Consider the following 25,777-nt stretch of genomic DNA (forward strand, 5'->3'; position numbering starts at 1 on the left):
TTAAAAAGAGTGAAATCTGAAGAAATATAACAAGATATTAACATGTCCAATTTGGATATGTGGGTGCCTACTGTGTTATTTTCTGAATGTTTACAATATTTTAAAATAAAAATCTTAAAGAAAGCTATCACTTTGGATTCTGGAGCAAAGAGAATACTTAAAATATGTTTTAGTGAAAAGCATTCTTAACAAATTTGCCCAGATCAGCAGATTAACAAATGTTTTCATATAGCTTGAGTTATCTGACATGGCTAATGGATGTTTACTTTAGGTAAAAGTATTAAGTCTTAATAAATGTAATGCCTTTTGGACAAACCTAAAATATGGCCCATGTATAGAAAAAAAAGGTATACTCTGATTTGCCAAAAGAGAATTTCAGTCATTTAAGTTGTTCAATAATAAAATCATTAAACATTTAAGAAAGTCCAGCAGAAATGACCTTTAGATCCTATCTGTGGAGAACATACACCTTCAAACTATTCTTTGATACCTGATCCAAGACCACTTTGTTGCTCCTTTATGTTGTTCCACAGGGCTATAATCAAAATGGGGCACATAAGTAATAGTGGTTGCATGGGGAGAACTGTCAACTCTACAAAACTAGATCATTGACAGACCCACTAAAAGAAGGTATTCATCCCAGGAATACTGAGGCCCTTGTCCCAGATATAATTTTGCATCATTAACTTGGAATTGGATTTAATGTGTCACTAACTGGTCTTTCAAATGGATTTGGAGGCTACCAATCACTTTGGGTTAAACAAGAAGTTTTGCTCTCACCATCTTGTCTTTAAAATATAAAGAGGTATAGGGAAAACAAGTTTGAACTAGTTTTTTTGCTTTTTAAAAAAAAATAATAATCACTTCAAAACAACAGGTCAGGCTTTCATTCTAAATACTTAGCCTGATAAAATTTCACTCCTGCCTCTTTATGCATTGTTCTTTGTTACACCCCTTCTTTGAGTGTCTGAGAGCAGATCTTAGTTAAGATTTAAGGTAGTCATTCAGAAGTCACAAGACACAACTTCAGGTAAGATATTCAGGCAAGATATATGAGCTACTTTCTTAAGATATTAACAGTTGCTTTTACTAAAAAGTCTACATTATTGTAAGAGAATATGGAGAGTTAACACTTTATTTTGTTGCATTTCTACTCTACAAAGATACAGATCAGTTATGGAGACAGTTGTACAAAGAGCTGCCTCAAGAAACTGGTGCCTTGCTATTTAGTGAAAACTAAATCATAGTAAATGTCTATTTTGCAGAAAGACTCAACTCCCACCTTGCATTTTTTTGTCTTGTTAAAACTGACATGTCTCTTTTCAGATATTAATAAGTTATTTTATTTTCCATATTCCCATATATCTTCTCAAACTGACCAATGCACATATATTTTTAACTTACTAATACATCATTCTCTGAATTACACATTGAATGAGATTTAAAAAGAATTCTTCTGTTGTCTGCTGGGTATTTATAAAGGAAACATATTCTTTCGATCTTTTAAAACATTATAAACATTCTAGGTAGATTAATATAAAGTTATGGAAATACTAGGACACAAAGAAATAATAAGTCTTTAAATATTTCCATGTGGTGACAGAATTCATATTTCCTAAATTCCAGAACTACATCCTTTCCAGAAGAATGCTCTGCTTCAGAACTTAACAAGTGAAATAAATGACTACATATTGCACATTACTGTATATAGAGACAGAGCTACATAGATGGATATAGAGAAAGAGAAAGAGAAACACAGAGATAAATATACATATATGTATATAAACACATACATACATATAAACATACATACACATTTATTGATACACACACTTCTACATATATGAAAACAAGCAAGACAGAGACCACTACCATTAATTAAGTACCAGCTATGTGCAGGTATTTTTTGTGTTTGGTGATTTAATCTTCATCTAACCCTATAAAGAAATTTTTTTTTCCTCACATACCAAACTTACCCAAGATCACTATAAAAAATTACATGGCAGAGCAAACATTTGAACCCAGGTCTGTCAAATGCAAAAATAGGACTCTTTCCTACATGGTATGCTTAAAATAAGTTTTAGATTTTAAGTATTGCTTTGTGTCTCTTTAACTTAAAAAAAAAATCATTCTGGCACTATGAAGAAACATAGCTGGTTTCTGAAACAAAATCTGATTTTATTCCCAAAATTTCAATATGGCAAAGGAAAAGATGCTACAAAGATAATTCTTAGTTGAATATGTTCAAAATGTAATTCCTTGGTAATCTGGGTTTTGGCCAAGACAAATCAAAATCATAGATATATTACAAATGCCAAGTTTTCAGAGAAACAAAAAAAAAAATGCAATAGCAACAGATGCATTCTCCCTAGACATTTGTGTTGAGCCTAGCTATATCCAGAATCTGAAGAAAAGGGGGATTTTTCTATTTCATTTTTTATGAATAATAAATTCCTGGTTTCTGTTAATGTCAACTAGTTAAATAAGATTATATTCACTCCTTGAGAAATTAAACAATAGAATATACTGAGAGAGAAAGGAGAAAGTAGAAAGGAAAAAGAGGAAGAGGGGAAGAAAGAAGAAAGGAAAGAAAAATTAAAAAGGGACTAGGAAAAAGTCTGTATCTGGTATTTTTAAACTGAATCTGTATTTGAAAATTTGTATTCAAAAAAGGAATACAAAGAGCATCTGTGTTTTCCATTTCTTTTACAACATACTAATGTTAAAATTAACAAATTAAAGTCCCACTTAAGTAAAAAAGCATTTCTGAGGATGATAGACCAATGCATAAAATGCATTAAAATGTAAGGAAAGAAGCTATGAACAACTTAATAAAGATGAGTATTTCATTATTACAGAATGAGGTTGGGTTATATTAATGAAAAAAATATTTTTAAAATCAAAACTGAAATGTCTATCTTAAAGACAAGTTTATGCTAAATAAATAAATTGTCATAAAAAGTTCCTAAATGTATTCAAGTATAGAAGACTCCCTTTATGGACATTAGCACTTCCCCCAAATAAAACACACTGCTTTGTGAGATCACAAAATATTGATTTTAAATTATATATTTTTAACTTTGAATATTCAGTGTCGATAGATCAAATCTGAAATTATCTTACTTTTTCTCAGAATTCTAATTAACAGAATCATTGAGACTGCTTTTTAATTTTTTAAATTATATTAGACTTGCAAAAAATTATCTAAAATTTTTTGAGCAGTTTTATATTTACAGAGAACTATAGCAGAAAGTACAGAATTCCCATATGCATTCTCTTCCCTATCAGCAGAATACATAAAGTTTCTACTATTATTAACATCTTGCATTAGAGCATGGTACATTTTCTATAACTGATGAACTCATATTAAAACACTGTTATTAACTAAAGTACAGAGTTCACACTAGGGTTCACTGTTAGTGTTGTACAGCTCTTTGACGTACATAATGTCACGTATCCACCCTTACATTACTATACAGAACAGTTTCACTACTCTAAAGATCCACCTATTCAAAAAAACAATAAAAATTAAAATTAAAAAAATCCACCTATTCATCAGTCCCTCCCCTCAACCCTGGAAACCACTGATCTTTTCTTCGTCTCCATAGTTTTGCCTTTTCCAGAATGTCATATAGTTGGAATCATACAGTATGCAGCCTTTACAGATGGCTTCATTCACTCAGTAACATTCATTTATGTTTCTCCATGTCTTTTTGTGGCTTAATAGGTCATTTCTCTTTATCACTGAATAGTCCATTGAATGTATGTATCACAGCTAGTTTATTCATTCACCAACTGAAGGACATCCTGGTGGCTTCCAAGTTTGTGCAATTAGGAATAAAGCTTTTATAAACATTGTTCTGCAAATTTTTATGTGGACGTAAGTTTTCAACTCATTTGGGTAATTACCGAGTAGTGCAATAGCTAGATTACATGGTAAGTATTGTATACATGTTTGGCTTCATAGTAAACTGCAAAACTGTTTTCCAAAGTGGCTATATCACTTTGCATTCCTGCCAACAATGAATCAGAGTCCTTGTTGCTCTACATCCCTAACAGCATTTGGTATGGTCAGTGTTTTGGATTTTAGCCATTCTAATAGGTATGTAGTGGTATCTCATTGTTTTAATTCGCAATTCCCTAGTGAAATAAATGTTGAGCATCTTTTCATATGCTTATTTGCCATCTCTGTATCTTCTTTCATTAACTCTAAAACTTCACTTTTTAGCTGAATTATGTGCTTTCTTACTGTTGAGTTCTCTGTGTATCTTAGATACACGTCTTTTATCAGACATGTGTTTTATAAATATATTCTTCCAGTCTGTGACTTGTCTTTTCATTCTCTTAGCAGCGTTTTCCTCAGAGTGTAAGTTTTTCATTTTACTGAAGTCCAATTTTTCAATTTTTTCTTTCATGAATTGTGCTTTTGCCATTTTATCTAAAAAATCATCTCCAAACTGAAGGCCACTTAGATTTTCTTCTATGTTATCTTCCAACAGTTTTATAATGTTGCATTTTACAGTTAGCTCCATGACCCACCCTGCATTTATTTTTGTAAAAGTTTTGAGTCTAGATTTTTTTGCATATGAATGTCCAATTGTTCCAGTACCACTTTTGAAAAGACTGTCCTTTCTCCATTGAATTGCCTTTGTACCTTTGTCAAACATCAGTTGATTATACTTGTGAAGTCTACTACTGGGCTCTCTTTTACATTCCAATGATCCGTCTCTTCTTTCATCAATATCATACTGTCTTGATCGCTGTAGCTTTATACGAAGTCTTGAAGTCAGGGAGCGTAGTCCTCTAACTTTGCTCTTCTTTAATATTATATTGGCTATTTATGGTCTTTGGTCTTTTCACATAAACTTAAGAATCAGTTTAACAATATTCACAAAATAACTTTTTGGGATTTTATTGGGATTATGTTGAATATATAGCTCAAGAAAGGAAGACATGACATTATAATAATCATATATTGTGTATGTTTTTCCAGGTACATGGAATATCTCCCCATTTATTTAGATCTTTGATTTTCTTTAATTAGAATTTTGTAGTTTTCCTAATTTATATTATATATATACATATAATTAGATTTATACCTGGATTTCAGGTTTGTTGGTGCTAATATAATGGTAAAAAAACTATGTATTTTTAATTTCAAATCCCAGTTGTTCATTGCTGGTACATAGGAAAGCAACTGACTTGTATATTAATCTTGTTTTCTGCAACCTTGTTAAAATCATTTATTGGTTACAGGAGGTTTTCTTTGGTTGATTCTTTGAGATTTTTTAATAGACAATCATGTTATCTGCAAATAGTTGTATTTCTTCCTTCCCAATCTATATGCTTTTTATTTCCTTTTCTTATCTTACTACCTTAGCTAGGATTTCCAGTATAATATTAAGTATATTCCAGTATAATATTAAATAGGAATGGTAAGGACATCCTTGCCTTATACCTGATATTAGCAGAGACACACCTAGCTTTTCATTAATGGCTTTTCATAGCATAAATATCCATGCAACACCAGCCTAGTGAAAAAACTGAATGTAGCTGACACACCAGAAGCTCCTAGAAACTCCTCCCCAATTTCTATCACCTACCTAGAATTTAACTATTATCTTTAATTTTGTTGTAATCATTTCTTGCATCCTAAACACTGTAGTCTAGTTTTGGAACTTTATAAAGAAGAAATCATACACACATGTTTTAGGTTTTTTTTACTCAACATTATGTTTATGGGATTCAACCATGTTACTGTTACTATACTTTATTTGCATTGCTGTAGAGCAGAGGATCAGCAAAAGTTTTCTGTAAACAATAACATTTTCCAATCCTTCATCAACCTCAAACTTGTAAATAAGAATTCACTACTCACTCATCAAATTTAAATAACTTCTTAAAAGTTTTGTCATACTTTTCAATAACAGATATTAAAGTTATAAATGAGGAGCAATTGTTTCATATCAGTGAAAGGAATAATAATGTTTGTAGTGTTTCTCCAAGGCATCTCTATCAAGTTCAATGATAGAAAAATTTAGAACTAAGTATCTAAGACCATAACCAAAAGTTTCTTTTTTTTATACATGGTTTCTGCTAAATTAAAAAATCCTAACTCACAACTATAGACTGTCAGGAATGGCCACAGAGTTTCAAGGCTCTATCAGACGTTCTAAACAAAAGACTAAATGTGAACCTAGAAATTATGAAGATTTCTTACTGCAGACTACTTTGACAACTTTGTCAGATGCTGTATCAATAAGAGTATCACATTCAAAACCTACAAAAATTCATGTTTCAATTTTTAAGATAATTGGGGTGGGGAAACGTATAATTTGGTTGTATTCAACTCTAGTAAGTATTGATTTTCATGGTTCAGACTTTTAAAAATCAAAACAATACTCTTTCACCGATTCTTTCACCAAAGAATGAAAAGGGTTATCAACTGTTAAGCAAAAGTCAAATTTCTGGCAGTTAAGCCACTATATTACATATCAAGTGCCTTATCACCAGGATGATGCACTAAGTAACTTTTCAGATAAAAGTCGTGATTGCCAAGAAATTTCTTCCAAATAATTTTCCTAAAACAAGTATTGCCTTTGATTATCATTCTTTCTACCAATTTCTAAACAGCAACTGAATTCTGTCTTTCTATATAATCACAAAAACACATCTTTTAAGTTCTTTCTAACAAGATAGGGAATCAGTCTTTCCAAGTACATTGAGCTGACAAAATTTATATATTTTTATAGTGGATTATGGATACAAATTCATTCCAATTCAGTTTCACTATGCAAAGTGAAAAAAAAGGACTTAATGTCTCTCTTACGGGAAGGTGGATTTAAATAGATTTATTAAGATAGTCTTATTCTCAGATATAAAGAAATAATAAAAGAAAAGAAAGTTTAGAGCAAAAAGGGATTATGATGGCACAATTGCAGATATTAAATCAAAGCAAGTTACCTTCTTTTCATCAGAATACTCTCAAAATTTGTAACAGTTCTCTTCCAGAAGATAAAATTAAAAATAATCCATTTTACATTAAATATTATTATTGCAAAGCATTAACTTATGTTACTCTTTAGAAAATGTTAACACAAATAGGAATTTAAAGTTACCAACCAAAACATCTGTATATTTTGTACAGAAAAAAAATCCAAATATTTTTATCACATATTTTTCTACTAATACCTGAACAGCCACAAAAACTGAGGGATGGAAAATAGAGTACAGATGACTTACATTTGGAGGGTCAGACTTTAATTTTCTCTCCCAGGATTGAGGAGTCTTATTCTTTGTGCTTACAATGCTCCTTTCTCCAAGGTATTCTTCTACTTCCAGAATAGGTCAGGACAAAGCTTCAACAGACTTCTATTATTTGTTTGATCTAGGGGGAAATTATACTTTTAATCAATTATTCCAAAATGCATCAAACTTTTTCTTACTGTGCTGGTGGGTGGGGGCTTCTCATTATTTTCTGTTGGATCTGATGTGAACAGAGAAAATAAGAATTGCCATTGTTGAATATTATAATAAATAAATGAAGTACTTTAAATTAACACCACTAAAAGAAACCCACATCTATCTTCTTTTTCATTTTTATGGCTAAGCAGCATAGCAAGAGAAAATTAATATTCAAAATCCAAATGACTACAAAAGCCTACTCAAATGTATTTTTAAAAGACTTTAACATAATTTTGCAAATCCATGAGTTTGAATGGACTGGCAGAGACGATTAGGTATCAAATATTTTTACTCATTCATTTTAATGTCTTAGAGCTAAAGAATTACAGGATGATTAGAAAAGTGTAAAGGAAAATCCATTTTTAAAAATTTTAATGGAATAATAAAAAAAGATGATTTCAAAAGCATGAGACAGACCAGAAACAGATAGCAGAGGATCTGTAGGCAGGGCAAGAGACCTGGAGTAAAAATTTTAAAGATGGTACAAAGGTTAGGAACTGCTATTTAAACAAAGCATGTTGATCAAATTAAAGGATATAACATGGGTACATCCTAAATCCCATTTCATGTTAATTCTCTAGCAAATCTGTAAGACATAAAAATGTAACACATACTACCTTTACAAGGACACAGAAGTGTGACATGTGGTTATCTGCCCTTTGGTGGTATGAACATTCATAATTTTAAGAGAATTAATTGTATTCTACAAATTTTATCAAATTATAGTTTTCTAATAATGGATATTTTCTGCCTCATTAAAATGAAATATTAAGATAAATGTCTTCAACTGTACCATACCCTAGACCACACTCTCTTGCCTTATCTTAAAGTCATTCATATTGCTTTCCATTAAATAATAAATTAGAATGTAGGGGGAGCTTTTGGAGAAAAATTGGAAATAAAATATAGATGTTTTGGGGGGAATATGTCCTTTTTTAAAGCCAGTTTTTGCTTAGAAATTTAAGAGTATTATACTTGTGATTATTATTACAAAAAGATAAATGTGATGGGATTATAGTAAACAAAGTCAATCGATATCTCTATCAGAATAGCCAAATTAAAAAAACAGATATATGTAGACAGAAGAGTACCTCTTTAAGCCATCAATATAGTCATGGATTGATACGTGTGTGATCACCTTTGTTTTTAATCATTGTAAGGGATACTTGCAATCATTTACTTGGCATACCTCAAAATTATTTCAAGGTGAAACAAAAATACAAATTGGGCTACCAAAAATTAAAGCTCCAAGGAAGAAAACACTCAAGACTAGATTAGGATTACAGAAAACTGTTTTCTTTTCAAAAGATTCAATTAATCTTGATCTAATTTAACAGTCTTACTACTCAAATTTATAAACGTGCACTTTCTGTATGAATATCTCCATATGGCTTTTCAAACATAGGTAGTTCCACTTTTGTTTCTAGAACAGAGAAATGATTTTGCTGTATTTTGGATCAGTGAAGATCAATGTTCATTCCTTTAGGGAAACCTTTTGAACTGACAAAGGATGAATGATTGACATCAGCAACAAATACTTTTTGTTGTCCTGGACTGACATGTCATTTATAGCAATACCTATGCTAATTAATGCCACACATATCTACCAGATGTGTCAGAGAAATATGCCAGACCCTTCACAGAATATAGCTTGAGTGTGGCTAAAATTACATTATAGATATGGAAATGTATCCCTTTGTGATATAGAACTGATCTCTCTCTCTCCCTCCCTCCCTCTCTCTCTCTCTCTCTCACACACACACACACACACACACATACACAGTGTGCACATACACAGAACATAGTTTCCATGGTAGAGAAAACCCCACTTAAACATACAATTGGCTATACCTTGTCTTTTCCATTAGTGAATTTTTCTTTTTTTTTAACAAAAAGCAAACTCTACCTTACAAAGTTCAAATACACTATAAATTTAACTTTAAAAAAGACAGGACATAATGTATAAAATACAAGTTGTGGCCTTCACAAACTACACTATCATCATGACACCTTACCACATTATACTGAATTTTGTTCTCAGATTCTCTCAATTACACTGGTAGATCATTAGCAATGAGAATCATGTATTAATCATCTTCATTTCTCCATTCCCTAGGACATAATTTGGTACACTGTATTTACCAAATTTTGTGGGGTTTTTTTTTAAATAAAGAGTTAAGTTCTATAAGGTCATCAAAATTATATATAGCATTTTTGTCAGTAAATGCAGAATATACAAAGACAGAATTATTAATGTTGGCAACCAAAACCTTAGTCATTAAATCATATGAACTGGTAAAGAACTCATCTCAGTGTCTGCACATAGCTAGCACTCAATAAACCTGAACAATAACCAAGGTGAGCATTCCTCCTTGATTACCTGGGATAGATGAGATTCACACTTATTATAATTATTCATAGTTATCCCTTTCCTTCTTAAAAGCATCCCAGTTTAGATGATAACTTCATATATTCACTAAAAGTATCATTAATTTATTATTCATTCATCATTTATTTCCTTTTATCAAAAAATTTTTGTTTTTCTTTTTTTCCATGATGCTATTATGTGACAAAAATATTTGGTTGGGATTAGAATAAACAAGATTCCATTCTTTTCACATTAACAAATTCACACAGATGTCCAAAGGTTTACTAAATCCTCATGTCCTAGAAGTTAAACATTTTATAATCAGCATAGGAATCACCTCCTAAGCTGACAAATCCAAATGTGAATTCTTAATTCCTGGTTTGCTGAACTTCTCTCATTCACTCAGCTTATTTTTCACTCCTTCCTTCTTAAAATTCTCCCTTTGGCTTACAGGGAGATTTTATTTCTGGATTCCTTTCTTACCCCTCAGACCTTTTTGCAGTGTCTGCTAGTTCCTATTCTTAGAGCTACCTCCTTAATGTCACTTTTCCCACGACTTCATTCTACTCCTCTTCTGTTCTTTTTTTTTTTTTTTAAGATTTTATTTGTTTATTTGAGAGAGAGAACAAGAGTTGGGGGAAGGACAGAGGGAGAAGGAGAAGCAGACTCCCCACTGAGCAAGTAGCCCGATGCGGAACTCGATCCCAGGACCCTGAGATCACGACCTGAGCCAAAGGCAGATGCTTAACTGACTGAGCACTCAGGCGCCCCTTCTCTTCTGTTCTTAACAGGCACTCTACTTCCAGTATTAACCTCTACTTGTTGCTAATGATTCCCAAATGTATATATCCAGTCCACACCTGTCTCGTGGTCCCCATATTTAAAGTTCCTACTGAATATACAATCTCCTTCCTCCAGTCTTAACTCCCTCTAGCCCACACTCCACAATACAATCTAAGTTTTTTACTTTTTTGTTTGGTTTCTGAAATGTAAATCTGATAATATTCTTTCTAGCCCAAGGAAACAACCAACAACAGTTAAGGAGGGAATGAAGAATGAAGTCCTGCAGAGGATTTACAGGCAACAGAAGGCAAGGGGGTATATCCAAGCCTACTAGAATGATAGGGAATCTATTCCTGTTATCTCATTTATAATCCAAACATGTCTCATTTCTAAAAATTATTGCATGCAGTGGTTAGGTTTCAAGACAAATATTACTAGAAAGAATAATACGGTAGAAAAATACATCATGAGGATCAAAAAATATCACTCACAAAAGAGCAATCAAGTTCTCTTAAATATGTACCAATGATTCTATAAAGTCTCTACCACCTCTACAATGACAGTCCTTTTCCCAATTCTCCAGTGACAATTTCAAATTCATCACCCCTGCATCCATCAAATATCTTCAAACAACTCTCTTACCATTAATCTTTGCAGAATACACCCAACCTGACAACATTTTCCAAATACATGTTTTCATAAAATAACCAAAAATAAAACTATTAAGCAGCCAGGTGCAAGAGAAAACAAAATTGTAGGGTTCTGTGGTAAAGTCTCCAAAGAGGTGGTTTTTAACCCCCGTCAGATGACTGTATTTGCTACTTCATTTGTTGTGTAGGAATGCAGGCTTAGTCTTCAAGAGAGGCTGGAAAAGCATGTGTGTATGTGAGAGAGAGAGACAGAGACATAGAGAGAAAGATTTAATTTTTAAGATTTAACAAGTTTCATATTTTTTTAAAAAATGATAAATATTAACAAATAATATTTGCAAGCTCTATAAGGGTGATGGACCACCCCTTTTTGACATCACGGTCAAAATGAAGGGCTAGCCTATGATCTAAAAGCCATGTATAACATGGTTTCTTAAAGAAAGTATGGTCTGTGTTGTGACCAACCAGTAAAACATCTTCTGGTATATAATCCATTTACATGTTAAGAAATGCTTGCTATTTAATTTCATTATCTAAAACAGCCTGTGAGTGCAATTTTCCATTCTCTCTTTGACTCAGCTCTTTATCCTCTGCTGCCTCTTAAACATCTTCACTTGAATATTCTGGTTCTGACCCTTCTTCAAATTAATAATGGCCTATATATCTTCAGAATTGTATCTCAAACCTTCTCTTTACTCAAGAGTACTCAAGTTTTCTTAAATATATACCAAAAGATGTCTCTATAAAGCATTCAAAAAATGTCTCTTCCACCTCTACAATGATAGTCCTCTTCCTGTTTCTCCAATGACAATTTCAAATTCATAACCCTCATATCCACCAAATATCTTCAAACACTTCTCCAACCATTAATATTTGCAGAATACACCATATCTGACAAGGTTTTCCAAATATGTTTTTATAATCTTTTAGACTGACATGGGTGGAAGACTAAAACACATCAATACCTAAATTCAATAAATTTCACTTCAAATCATGCAAATATTTCCCTGGCACCTTTTCTTACTAGTGTGTCAATTAGTGTCATTTAACAGGAGGGGTTCCTCAATATCTACCAAATAAACCAAAACTTCTTAGCCTGAAATCCAAGGCCCTTCATCATAGCATCTAATCTGCCTCTCCCATATATTACTCCTCTTAGTCTCCCTTACATTCCAGAACAGAACCAAACATTTCATGCTTGCCTTTATCAGCCTTTAAAGTCTCAATTTGCTCCATCTAGAATGTCTTTCTCAAATTCTATTTGTTCAAATTGTGCTATACCTTTCAAGCCTCAATTCAATTACCATCACCTCCATGAAGTACTCGCTTACTTTCTTAGCCAGAAGTAATCAACCCACATAGCATTTTCTCACCAGCTCCTGTTGAAAACTCTTCACTTAATCTACCATCTATCCATACATCCGATTTCTCGCACGTAATTAAAAACTACTGAAAACAGAGAATATGTCTATTCATCTGTGTCTTTCTTAGAAATAATTTTTAATAATTTTCACTACCATTGTTTTCAAGTTCTAAAAAAGCCTGTCAAAAATGTGTCATGGAGAACTATCAAGTCATGATTTGACTTATTCTGTAGAACACACATTTAGACAAACCATACTAAGGTAGTCAAATAAAATATTTGGTTTTAAATACCCGCTCTGAAGTTCTAAATCAACATTAAAATTTAGAAGTCAAAACAAAATTACAGGTTTTTGGTGAAAATCCTGTCATATGACAACATATTTTAAATGATAAAATAAATCTCTCTATAAAGACTGCTGAAGTAATCCTCTGCATTTCATGGGAAGTAAAATCAAAACCAATATACCCAACAAATCTGGGGTCACCCAAGGTGTTGTTTAGAGTTAGAAAAAGTACAAAATTATATTCCAAATTCTACTTTGATTAGCAGTAAATTTCAGAAAATGGAATAGACACACCTGAGTTATTTTAGGGAAAAGAACTTACTTACATAAACTGTGGGTCAAGCCTGATGCCTGACATAAAATGAGCTATCAACGAATGACCAGGATCTTCTGAAGACTTCTTTTGTCACTGGCTCGCCCCACCCCTCCATAGTTTACAGGAGAGATTCACAGAAGAAAGTAATTTATCTAAGATTTCAGAGAGTGTAAGTGGCACAGATGGGACTTGAGCTCAGTTTAACTGTCCTAATCCAGTAGTCTTTCCTTTCAGAACCAGTGCAAGCCAAACTTACTCAAAATTTAGTTAATATATAAATATACACAAAAAATATTTACTTTCTCTAACTGTATTTCAAAATAACCAATTTCCATTAAATAAACATATGTAAAATACCAATATTCTTTGTACTTGTGGTCTACAGAGCACACTTATTACAACACATTAAAACTCATATTAAACATACTTCACTTATGTATTATATACAAGTTTATAACTGCAGAGTCAAATAAGGATATCACACTTCCAAAACTAATAATCTTCCATTCTCAAAAGGGCACAACCAATATCAGCATCAATAGAAACACATTTCAAGGATATCTACTCATTTTATGCACAATTTCCGAATAGTGGATTGTATATTAGCTTATTTATGAAGTGGAAAAAAAAAAAATCTCAGCCCAAACAAGCAGTAGAGGGGGTGAAAAAAAGACTACCTTATCTATATTGCCCTGACAATTGAGTTTGGACAACAGTATTTTCTAAATGTACCCTATTCAGCGCTGGATATGTAATTACCTTCAGTTCATAGTCTAGACATTAATGCTTTCATAGTATTTAAGACTCCTTGTAACATGCTTGCAGCTTTAAGTAAGCAAGGCTAAATCTTGACCAGATAAATTAGCAAAGAATGCAATAAAAGCTGCAATAAAAGAACTTTATCCTACAAACCTTCAAGTTGCTGCTAAATGAGATTTCTTTGAAATGCAGATCAGTTGAACTAGATTAGTGAATTTTAGCTCCTGTCAACATCATAACAAAATACAAATACAATTGTTCACTGGCCTTATCTCCAAGCTTCCATCTGCTGCCTTGTTATTTACTTTCCTTGATTTACTATGCAGATCTAAATAAGGCACATCAAGGAGGGCTTACAACACAATGGCTTCTTAAGCTTTACATCAAGGTATTTGAAACTGAAGCCAGGAAAGGGCTGCCATCAAAGACATATCTCTAATGAACTTCCATATCAGAGAAGGTTTGGTATTTAATACTGCTGTGAAAAGAAAGAGCTACAAATCAGAATGGCCTATGAAAGAAAATGCCTACAAATCTTGATGAGATTAGCACCTCTGAGAATTAATATCCCAATAAAAATGATGTCTGGTACCTTGAAGAGTTAACTTCCAACCTTTGCAAATATAATGCACTGTGTCAGGAGAAGGGAAATCATTTGACAAGGTTAAAAGGTCAGGGAAGAATTTTTAATTTCCCCCCAAAGCTAGAAAATATTCTTTTACTCCTGCTGATTGTAAATCCATGTCAGAATAAACACACTTCAATTCAACACAATTAACAAAATTAACAAATTTTTATCATTACTTTCTATGCTGTATGCATTCTGCGCTATTTTTCATAATGAAAATTAGGAACAATGTCACAGTAAAATAATGTAATCTAAAATGACAGCATGCAACATTTGTTCATCAATTCTAGTATTTTCCTTTCCTCCCCCACAGCAAACTATGGCAACACAGAGTAAAATCTTCAGTTAATTTGCAAATCCTGAGGTGCCATTTTTAACATATGCCACTACTCTTTAAGAAATATGGTAAATAACTAAAGAATTTCCTTCCACCCACTCTTCCCCTCAATTGTGTTATCCCACTTTCATGTCTAATGTATCAAAGTTGAATAAGAAAATAATTCATAAACATTAATGAAAGTTTCCAACAAACTCTGCTTGCATTACTACTTGACAATTTTTTTCCCATAAGCAGTGAGGTCTATAAACAAATAAAACTTTTTTTTTCCTAAAGAAAGCATTTCAATCATTTATGTCATTCTATAGCAAAGGAAGATCCCACAAGCATGTTCTGTTCCGTGGATCAATCAGCTCCAAACCAAAGTAGACATGTTGTTGACTCCAGTGCCTGGAAATCCTGCTGCAGGCTCACCAGATGATGAAAACTGAGGTATGCAGTGGATGGGGGCCCCACATGGCATTCGGTAGCTTCTGGGCATGTCAAACTTCACAACTACCCTACAGTCAATGACAGCAAACACCTTCCCTATTCTTGCCTCCAAACATAAACTTGCCTCTCTACCCTCCCTCCGAATTACGGGCAGTCTTCCAGAAACAAAGCCCCAAACAGTAGCAACCTCCCATGACTACACAACAGAAATCACAGTTGTCTTTTTGCTGGATTTCATTTCATGTAGGTGATGTTCCAGACTTATTTACAACCCACAGGAGACTGTTACCTCGTCTTGTTTAATGAAATGACAAAACAACAGATCTGCATATGCAAAAGCAGGTGCTTTAACAGGTTTGACTACTCTTGACCTAAAGCATGTAAAAGAGTTTTATCTGAATCCGCTGTCTCAAAGGTACTGGTGCTCTGATGGGCAGTCAAAACTCCATCTGTAGAAGTGTGTGTACAAAATGGCAGTAGGAATTAAAAGCTGATCAAGAGACCTTTCCTCAACTTTACCCGTATGTTAAAATCCCAAGATGTGTATATATTGGGCTATTTTACCTATTAGTCCTAGTTAAGATAACTAAAATAGGAATGCTGACATGCAAAAATAATGTGTTCAGGTGATCATTTCAGAACAATTCTTTTCTCCACACTTACATACTATAACATACCAGACACTGAATTTTAATAATAGCATTATTTTATGCAGCAAAGTTTTAATAGGATCAATAATACTAATTGCCGGGATAATAACTTAAATAACTACTGGATTTCTGTTACCCTAATTGTTTTCCTAAACTATTTTGTATATTCAAGTTGGCTTTTAGATCTTAAAAATAATGAAATTGTGCACATGAGTTTCTTAATCTCTCTTACTTTCAGCTTCAAGTTAGACAGGTACATTTTTCTATTAAGATTATAATTTTCTCTAAAATTCTTAAGAGGCTTTTTCCCTTGCACACTAAAGTAAAGAAACAGATCTGAACATGACCCCTCACTGAACAGAATGACTTGTTTTTGAGTTATATTTGCAGAAGGTACCACCATATGCCCCAAGCTCCAAGTTAGATGCTCTTTCTATGGTCTAATTTGCTTGTCAAAAGATGTTACAATCACAAACCTACACTGTCTAGATAAACTTAGTATTGCATGGAAAAAAATGCAAACTATTTTCCTCACTTTCTTTAGAAATCATGAAATAATTTTAAATAAATGCAAAAGGTTTGTAAAGTCTAAGCAATCTTCGAATTATAAATAAAAGGTCCTAGTGCTACATGATTGAAAAAGAAAACACACACACATTCACACACGTACATAAGCTTAATTATTAAGACCACAAATCTTGTCTCTATCAAAGAACAGAAACAGCATAAAGCACACAATTTTCAAGCTGACATAAAAATAATGAACTACTTCTTAAATAGCAGTTTCATGAAAATCAAATTTAAATCAGACCACAATTTATTATAAAAATTAAGTTTTCTCATTTGAGTGAAATACACCCACTTATTTTAAATGTTTTTGCAACTTCAACTGTATGTCTTTGAAATTTTGTTTCATGTAAACGAATCCTAACATTTTGCCACAACAGTATTCCTTTGTTTGCGATTTTGTTAGTCTATTTGTTGTTTCATGATGGGGAGATGGTATCTGATCATGGGAAGGAAGAAGGAAAGTCTATACCTGCAGGCAACTGGTTTGAATTTTTCCTTTTTTTCCTGTTTTGTCTTGTTGCTTAAACATTTAAGAATTAAAATACCATTTAGAGAAAAAAGCAATGGTATTCAGTGGCTGTTTCCAACAACTGAGATAAGACATCATTATGACCCCTTCAAAGCCCTTCCAAATTTTTAAAAACTAAAATTATTTACTCAATAGGTTGTAACTGCCTTTTCTGAGCCACAGTAATCCATCATGTGAATAAATATTTAGACAATATTTTAAATGTGTACGATGTACTTGACAGAATGCCACAGTTTCAGGCTGTCATGTAAATACAATCTGATCAAAAACGTTTTGCTTGTACAATAAAAGCCCAGCTAGAAACACAATAGTTCAGCCAAGGAGACAAAACTGATATCTAAGAAAACCCCAAAAGTGGAAAGTGACCACCAGTGACATAAACCACTGCAATTTTAAGAAGTTTTCAGGTTGTTTTTGTTTAAGCAGACATCCTATAAAGAATACACACCTATTTTAAGCACATATTAACAAAGCTTCTTAAAAATTTACAATTTGTGAGAAGAAGATATATCTATTTAATAAGCAACACAATGCAGCAGAAAAAAACAATACAGTAGCCCTCCATGTACCAATAAGGAATTGTTTCAAGGTACGGTGGTAAATGAAAAAAGCCAGATGCATCACAGTGTGTATGTTTAATATTACTATCTCTGAAAAAGATGACCTACAGAGATACATATGTTTATACATACATGACTATTTCTAGATAAATACCAAGAAACTGATTATTGTGATTGCTTCTTGAGAGGGGGAAATGGATATTTAAGACAGTTCTCCTCAAACTTTTTTATGACTGCATATACACAGACACCAATACCAAATGTATGGCACATGGGGACAAATGGAGGGCCAACTGGCCCACACCTCCCTTGCTTTGTTGGGGGCTAAAAACATAACATCTCTTCACACCCTTAAAGCAACTGAGGCACAGGAGGCTACAAGGTATTATGTATTACCTGTTTTTAATAATTAAATTAAAAGTGAAAAACTGACCATTTAAAGCTTATCAGCAGAGACAGGGAACTTCATATATATATATCCGCTCAATCTTACTGCAGTTAAAGTTTCTTAAAAAAAATTAGTACCTGTTAGAAAATCTAATTGTACTTTAAATGGTAGTCCAGTCATCCCTGAATCTTTCTTATTTATAAATGCTGCTGATAATATTTATAGAGTATATACCAAAAGTACTCAAACCAGAGTTCTCTGCAGGATTGCACCATGATATGTTTACTACATCCTTAGTATTTCAAAAATTTCAAAGGAAATTATTTTTTATGTGAGATACGGATACTAAAGTTAAATTTTATCCATGATTCTGTTATATTTTATTTTTAATTTATTTTTAACACATACTTATGGAAAGCAGGTAAGTCAAAGGTCTCACTTGTTAGCTTAAGGAACTCCAGCTGACATTTATTTTTATTTGACTGCAAAAGATGGAAACACTTTATTACTTTAATGAATGCAATTTGTTAGCTAGATAAACAATATTTAAAGCATGGTAAGCATTAATAGGAGAAATTCTTGGTGCTAGTGCTGCTCATGGTACTCTAACCTCAACAAATCGTAGATGTGTGCTAGAAAGCACTTATCTGTAAAGAAAATAAGATTTGAGTCTATTGTACCTTTTAATCCATTTTAGTTTGTTTTCATAGTCTAACCATGTAATAGCTTTTTTATTAGTTGGCACAGAAGAGCTTATGCTGATAATCGTACACATTTGGCAATTGTTTATTTATGATAATATGTGAGAGGACAGTGGTGTTTCAAGGAGAGAAAAAGTCAAGACCAATATTTAAAAAGCAGCAGGGAGAAGACTGGGACTCAGAAAAAAGACAAGGAGAAGAAGCTCTGTGTGACTAGAAAAAAAGATGGATTCAGCACTTTTCCCATCGGGAGAAACATCCAATATGCCAAGAAAAAAATGAGGAAGATTCAGTGGCTTTGGAATATTTAGGGAATTCAGAATACTGATTCCCATTCTGCCTCTAAGGCCTAATTATTCAGACAAAAATATTTGCATGGACACCATGTCCAGACACTGTCTTCCGCACTAGAAATTCAATGACGCAGCCCCCCTGGCTGTAAGAAAGCCAAGGATAGCAGGTGGAACTGGTGAACAACTGGAGTCAAATATTAACTGCATGGAAAGAGGAATTAAAGACATTTTAGGCGTAAAAAGAAATAAAAAGCAGTAATCCAAATAACAAAGAATGAAAATTTGAAGTAAGTGGCAGTGGAGATGAAGTGAACATGTCATATTTGATATTTATTAATGTCCATTTCACTTTGTGATTGACTAAGAGAAAGGAACAAAAGAGGGAAAATTGAGAACAGCTTTCAGGGGTTTTGGCTTGGTTTTATGTAGATGGCATGTCTTTCAACAAGATAAAGAATACTGCAAGGAACACATTCCAGGAGGGTTTGTACTTGTGACAGTGGTCTCTGAGAAGGCCACCAATGACCCCCACCTGTGGTTTCTCAGTCCCATGTAATCTCCTCTGGAGTGAGGGCTGGAGCTAGTGCCCTGCTTCTCATGAACAGAATACATCAAATCATGGGATATCGTTTCTATGACTAGGTTTCAAAATAACTGACTTCTGTCTTTCTCACTCTCTCACTTGCTCACTCTGATGGAAGCCAGTTGTCATGTTGTTACCCTATGGTTAAGCCCACATGGATACAAAATGATAGGCCCACATCTTTTGTGTGAATAGCACAAAAAACTGAGGAAATATTCTTCCAACATACAAAAACTTCAGGTTCAGCAAAGGAGTCACTTGCACAAATGATGAATTAGTTAAGTTCCAATATACATGTTTGTTATTTCACTCAGATCTTCCCCCTTAACAAAAACAAGCTATCAACAAATATTCGTATCGGAACTAAACACATACATTCATCAATTGCAGCCGTTAAGTTGGCTGCAAGCACAAGAATTTTGCAAAAACCAATGAAACCATTCAAAACCTGACATGGGGCTTGAGTTTTCTTGAGCTAAGAATAAAGTATTTTATAGTAGCAAAACAAAATTCTTTGTATACCTATGTGTTTCTACCTTTGTATGGGTTTATGTCTGATACTGAGTTGCTTGTATAGAGTGGTAAGTTTCATTTGCTTTATAGCCAAAGAGTAAGATAATGTTAACCTTGTACCTCTTAGACTTAGTTGATTTATCTGGATTCAAAAACCAACTTAGTCATTTTTGACTGGTAGATCTGCACTCAATACTATATAACCTTACTGTTAGCTGCTTAATGAATACATGTTGAATTGACAAGAATGGATTCCTCTGCTTTACCACCCTGATAGCTAGTAAGATTATGAATCTCATCTTGTATTTTCTTGGCTTAGAAGAGTGCTCTGCTCATAGATTCAATGAATGTTTACAGAATGAGTAGAGTGGATGAATGATATGAGTCCCTCTATTAATCAGTACAGGCAATGGGAGATTGAGGAGGGTGTGATTGATGGACCTTGAAAGGAAAAGAAAGGGGAAGGAATCACAGATATTGCTTTAGGGTATGTCATTCATCAAAGAAATTTTATTTTCACACCTTTTAAAATGAAATTTTGGCAGCATCTTTAGAATAGATTTGAACATTATAAAGGTCAGAAACTTCGGGAATGCTAATTGTTAATATGACACTATGATATAAATTTGTCATGGCATATAAGGAAAACGATAGTTATTGCCATTGCTGTGTGTGACAGGCAGGAAAAACAATAGACATGTTACTTGGCAACAGGCTGAAACAGCATCATTATCACCACAGAGTCATGGATTCTCCGAATCGGAAAGGATCTTAAAGGTCATCCAGTCCAACATCAAGCTCGACAGATGGCCATCTAGCCTCTGCCTAACCATTTCTAATCATTGTTACTTGTCATGGTAGCCAGTTAAATAGTTGAAGAATCTTAGCAGTTAAGAGACTCCTTAAATCCAGAAAAAAATCTGGCTCTTTAAAACTTCTTATTGTCCCTGACTGAAAACTCAGAATTTACATAAAATATCTTTTTTTCCTTAGGTGGAATGGTATTGAGAAAATGGCACTGGACATGGTATCTGAGGATTTGGATTTATGTCACAAATCAGCCGCTTGTTAATTTATTCTTGGCAAGGTCATTTAACCTCTGAGCTTTATACATATATAAGATAAGGCTGTGATGGGAATCAAAAAAGATAAAATATGTGATAGGGCTTTGCAAACTATAAAATGCTATGAGGTACTATTTTCCATTTTGACAACCTTTTGTATATTAAATGTACTGTTTCTCTTCTCCAAGTGCAAGCACAGTTATCTTTTGTAGTATGATATGGTTTTGTGCAGAGTGCAGAAAACATACCTCACTATCCTGACCCAATACGCTAATTTAAATCATTCCATTTTTAGGAGTAAGGGTAAACTATGAAAGGAAACTAAATCTCAAGAGAATCTAATCATAGTGCTTTCTAATATTACTCTGATAAATCATGTCTTTTAGAGTAGTACTAGAAAGCATATTTTTAATATATTTTTTAAAATTTTATTTATATTTGACAGAGAGAGACAACAGCGAGAGAAGGAACATAAGCAGGGGGAGTGGGAGAGGGAGAAGCAGGCTTCCTGCTGAGCAGAAAGCCTGATGTTGGGCTCCATCCCAGGACCCTGGGATCATGACCTGAGCCGAAGGTAGACGCTTAACGACTGAACCACCCAGGTGCCCCTAGAAAGCATATTTTTAAATGATAAAAAGATTCTCCATCATTTTGGGGATATTGTGGAACATAGTTTGATTTCTCTGATCCAAGCTGGAAGTGGGCTTTTTAAAAATAGTATTTTAATTTTTCATTCAGAATGCTTTGTCCCTAAAGATACCTCACAGTTATATTTAATTTTATCTTCCATTATTAGCAGTACTTGTCTAATACTTCAGCCTATGTATGATTTACTACTCAACATGGAGAGAAAGGAAAAAAAGGGTATACCACTTTTTGAGACCCAACCACACACCAGGAAATAGAGTGCCTGGAGTTAAGGTGGATATAATAGAACAGATGCCAACCAATTCCTTTTGAAGAGATTTTTTTTAAGTTAATATAAATGGTATAATGCCAGGTAAAATTTAAGCTCTTACTTTTCCAAACTTTTCTACTTGAAATGGACCTTCTGGAAACTATTCCAAAGGTTTCTGGATACTTGAAATTTCATCCACGCACTGATTTGAAATTCATAACATATATTTTTTAAGTTCTATCTTTATTATTTTTTATTTTTTTAAGTTCTAATGATTCTTTGGAGTTTATTGTAACAGTAAGAAAAATGGTATTTCTGTACAAATAATACTGTTCCTGAAATATCTGTTGCTTCCTAAAGTTAAAACTATCCACCAAAAATAGAAAAAGAATCTGATTTTCTTAATGATTTTATAAAACATGTGTAAATGTCCTAAGTCATTAGCTAGAAAAATTTCAATTTGAGGTACTCTTTTGGGAATTAACGCCTTCTTGAGAGGCTCTAGTAAGAACCCCTTGTAAGGCCCTATTTCTCTGTTGTTACAGTGTTCTACTTTTCATAGCTGTCCAGTTAATGATGGCAAATCACTTAATGACATTGGCTGAAATGCTTCTTTCCCACTCATACTGTTTCGTGAGAGTTTGCAGTGAGCACACTTACAAACTTTCTTGAGTTCTTGGTCTTCTCTCAGTGCCTTACTACCTCTTGCCAGGGAAGGAAGAGTGAATCATCTATTTGGTAAATATGGGCCTCTCTTCTATTTCTCATGTAATTCAGAACCCAGGTGGAAAGGATTTATTGGGCCATTTATGAGATACACCGCACCCAGCATAATGGAACTGTCCAATGGGAGTTCCGAACAGCAAGATTCAAATCAGTCTAAGAAACTGGAACGTTATCTGTCTTCTACATAACACAGGGTTCAGCATAACTAGTTTTCTAAAAGTCTTACACAACTTTGTGTGGTAACTATATACACTTGGGGAAGACACACCGTTGCATGTCACAGAACAAAGTGCTGAAGCACATGATGTGTCACAAACACATCGTAACAGGTATGCCAAGCTGCTGATCCCTTCTGCTCTCAGGGTGGCTCAAAGGGCCTGGGGCAGCCAGGCCCCTCAGGCCAATCACCACCAGCCACAGCTTGACCCAAGGCGCTCTCCGAATGCCATCACTTTCTAAGTGTGTCAGAGCATGAATAAAGCTGGGAGGCATTACCATGGAAGTAGCAGCTGAATAAAAATGTTTAACTGCAACACCTTAGTTACCTACCAGTGGCAAGGCACATCTCTGGTCAGGATGTAATGGACTCTGAGTATAAAATGAGAGACCACTTTCCTGTGGGTTAAATTATAGAATTTTAATACAATTCACAAACAAATAAACACCCTCACAATTTTTGTGTGTCCTAAAATAAGTAAGTCTCACGAGGCCCCCACTACTTACCATGTGGAAATCAAGAAACGGGGTGGTGGGGCACCCTAAAGATTCAAGCCATGGGCAAAGAGTTCACGTCGATTAGCAGAACATATTTTTTGGGGGGCAGATACTTGTCTCTGCCTATTAGCACCACCTCTATTTGGGTTACAATTATGTAAATATGAAATAATTTTAATAAAAATAATAAAATTGAGCTTGTTGTCAGCTAGGGTCTAGAAAGCAAAGAATTGCTGGGAACTAACTTCACGGGATTTCTATGTGGAAGAAAAGCACAACAGAAGTCTGCAAGATTACTTGTTTGGAGCTTATCATACATAAACTTGTCATACAATCTTGATTTAGTGTTATCAGGGCTCAGGTACTTTATCTGTTACTTGAGGATTACAAAGCCAACAAAATCCAAACAGTGTTATAAAAAAAGGATGGATTTTGAAAAAGAAAAACACTTTTAAATACTATAATACGACAGCAATGTCAAATAATGGCTACTCGGCTTAAGGTATACTGGCAAAGAGTATTTGCCCAGTGACCAAAAAACTAGTGAATTGGGGAATCCAGCAACATGTAGAATAATTTTAGTATAGCTGACATATAAACGGATAAGAAGTATCTAGAAGATAAGCATGAAATAATCAACATAATCTAAGGAAATAAACATTCTAGTTTCATCTAATATATATATATGTGTATATATATACACATATATATATACACACACACACATACATACATATATAAAATAAGTCTTGTTATGTTTTATACCCTACATACCTTGGCAGAAGCCAAACCTGGTGACAGAGGTGAATTGCTCCCTGCGGCTTCCCCCTAAAACAAGCATTCTCAGTAAAGCCTAATAGTTGAGAGGATCCAGAGCCTGAGTATGCAGGCTTAATCTTGAACAAATTATTTAACCTACTGTCAATTCTTCAGCTCTAACATGAGAATAAAAATACCAAAGAGTTGTTTTAAAAAATTAAGACATTTAAAGTACTTAAAAGCATTCCTGGCCTACAGTCAGCTCTAAATAGTGTTAAATATTTCTATTATTCAACAGCAGCACAAGTCCTTACCCACCCCTAACTCCCCATCATACCCAATTTAGCCATACTAGGCCTATAGATGCAGGAATTAACTTTTTAAAACATTAGCTAAAGTCCACATTTTGTTTCTGTTTCCTTAGTTTTTTTACCAAATGTCCCTTTCCTGTCCAGGATCCCATTACCACATTACATTTTGTCATTATGTCTCCTTAGGATTGCTCCCCTTGGCTGTGACAGTTTCTCAGACTTTGTCTTTGATAATCTTGACAGTTTTGAGGAGTACTGGTTGGGTATTTTGTACAAAGTCCCTCAACTGGGATCTGTCTGATATTTTTTCTCAAGATTAGACCGGGGTTATGAATTTTGAGTGAGAATAAGACCATATAGGTAAATGGCCATTTTCATAACATCCTATCAAGTATACATACTAAGGCCATGACGTATCACTGCTGATGCCGACCTTGATGAGCTAGCCGGGGGTGGGTTTGTCAGGTTTCTCTAATGTAAATTTACTCTTTTCCCCCTTTCCAGACTGTACTCTTTGGAAGAAAGTCACCATTCATAGCCCACAATTAAGGAATGAGGAGTTATGCTCCACCTCCTTGAGTGTAAAGTATCTACATAAATTACTTGGAATTCTTCTATGAAGGAAATGTCTAGGGGCGCCTGGGTGGCTCAGTTGGTTAAGCAACTGCCTTCAGCTCAGGTCATGATCCCGGAGTCCCGGGATCGAGTCCCGCATCAGGCTCCCTGCTCAGCAGGGAGTCTGCTTCTCCCTCTGACCCTCCTCCCTCTCATGCTCTCTCTCATTCTCTCTCTCGCAAATAAATAAAATCTTAAAAAAAAAAAAATGTCTATTCTCCCACCTATTTAATTCAATCATTTATTTATATAAGTATAGTATAGACTCATGGTTATTTATTCTACATATTTTATTTGAACATATCTTTATTTTCTGGCATTCCAAGAGCTCCAGGTTCATCCTGTATATTTCCTGCCCCAATCTAAGAGTAAGTCCCATTTCTCCAAGGATCCCTAGTTCTTTTATTAAAGAATGGTATTACAAACCAAGATACAGGTGCTAAGTATGCTTGTCACTTTTAGGCCCTCTCAACTAACAAAGGAAGGAAATATGTGTGTGTATACTAACCAGTGTATA

General features: G+C 33.9%; 1 protein-coding gene across 1 annotated transcript in view; it reads right to left on the bottom strand.

Annotated features, from left to right (window-relative positions):
• Positions 1-25,777, bottom strand: part of FOXP2 (forkhead box P2) — a 548,145-nt gene that overhangs the window by 473,389 nt on the left and 48,979 nt on the right. The window contains exon 2 of the mRNA XM_081800223.1: positions 7,243-7,387. The gene's annotated coding sequence lies outside the window, so the exon portion shown is untranslated. The remainder of the gene's footprint in view (positions 1-7,242; positions 7,388-25,777) is intronic.

This window comes from Leptonychotes weddellii, chromosome 12, assembly GCF_054177405.1.
Source record: "Leptonychotes weddellii isolate Sample4059 chromosome 12, ASM5417740v2, whole genome shotgun sequence".
NCBI classification, from domain to species: domain Eukaryota; kingdom Metazoa; phylum Chordata; class Mammalia; order Carnivora; family Phocidae; genus Leptonychotes; species Leptonychotes weddellii.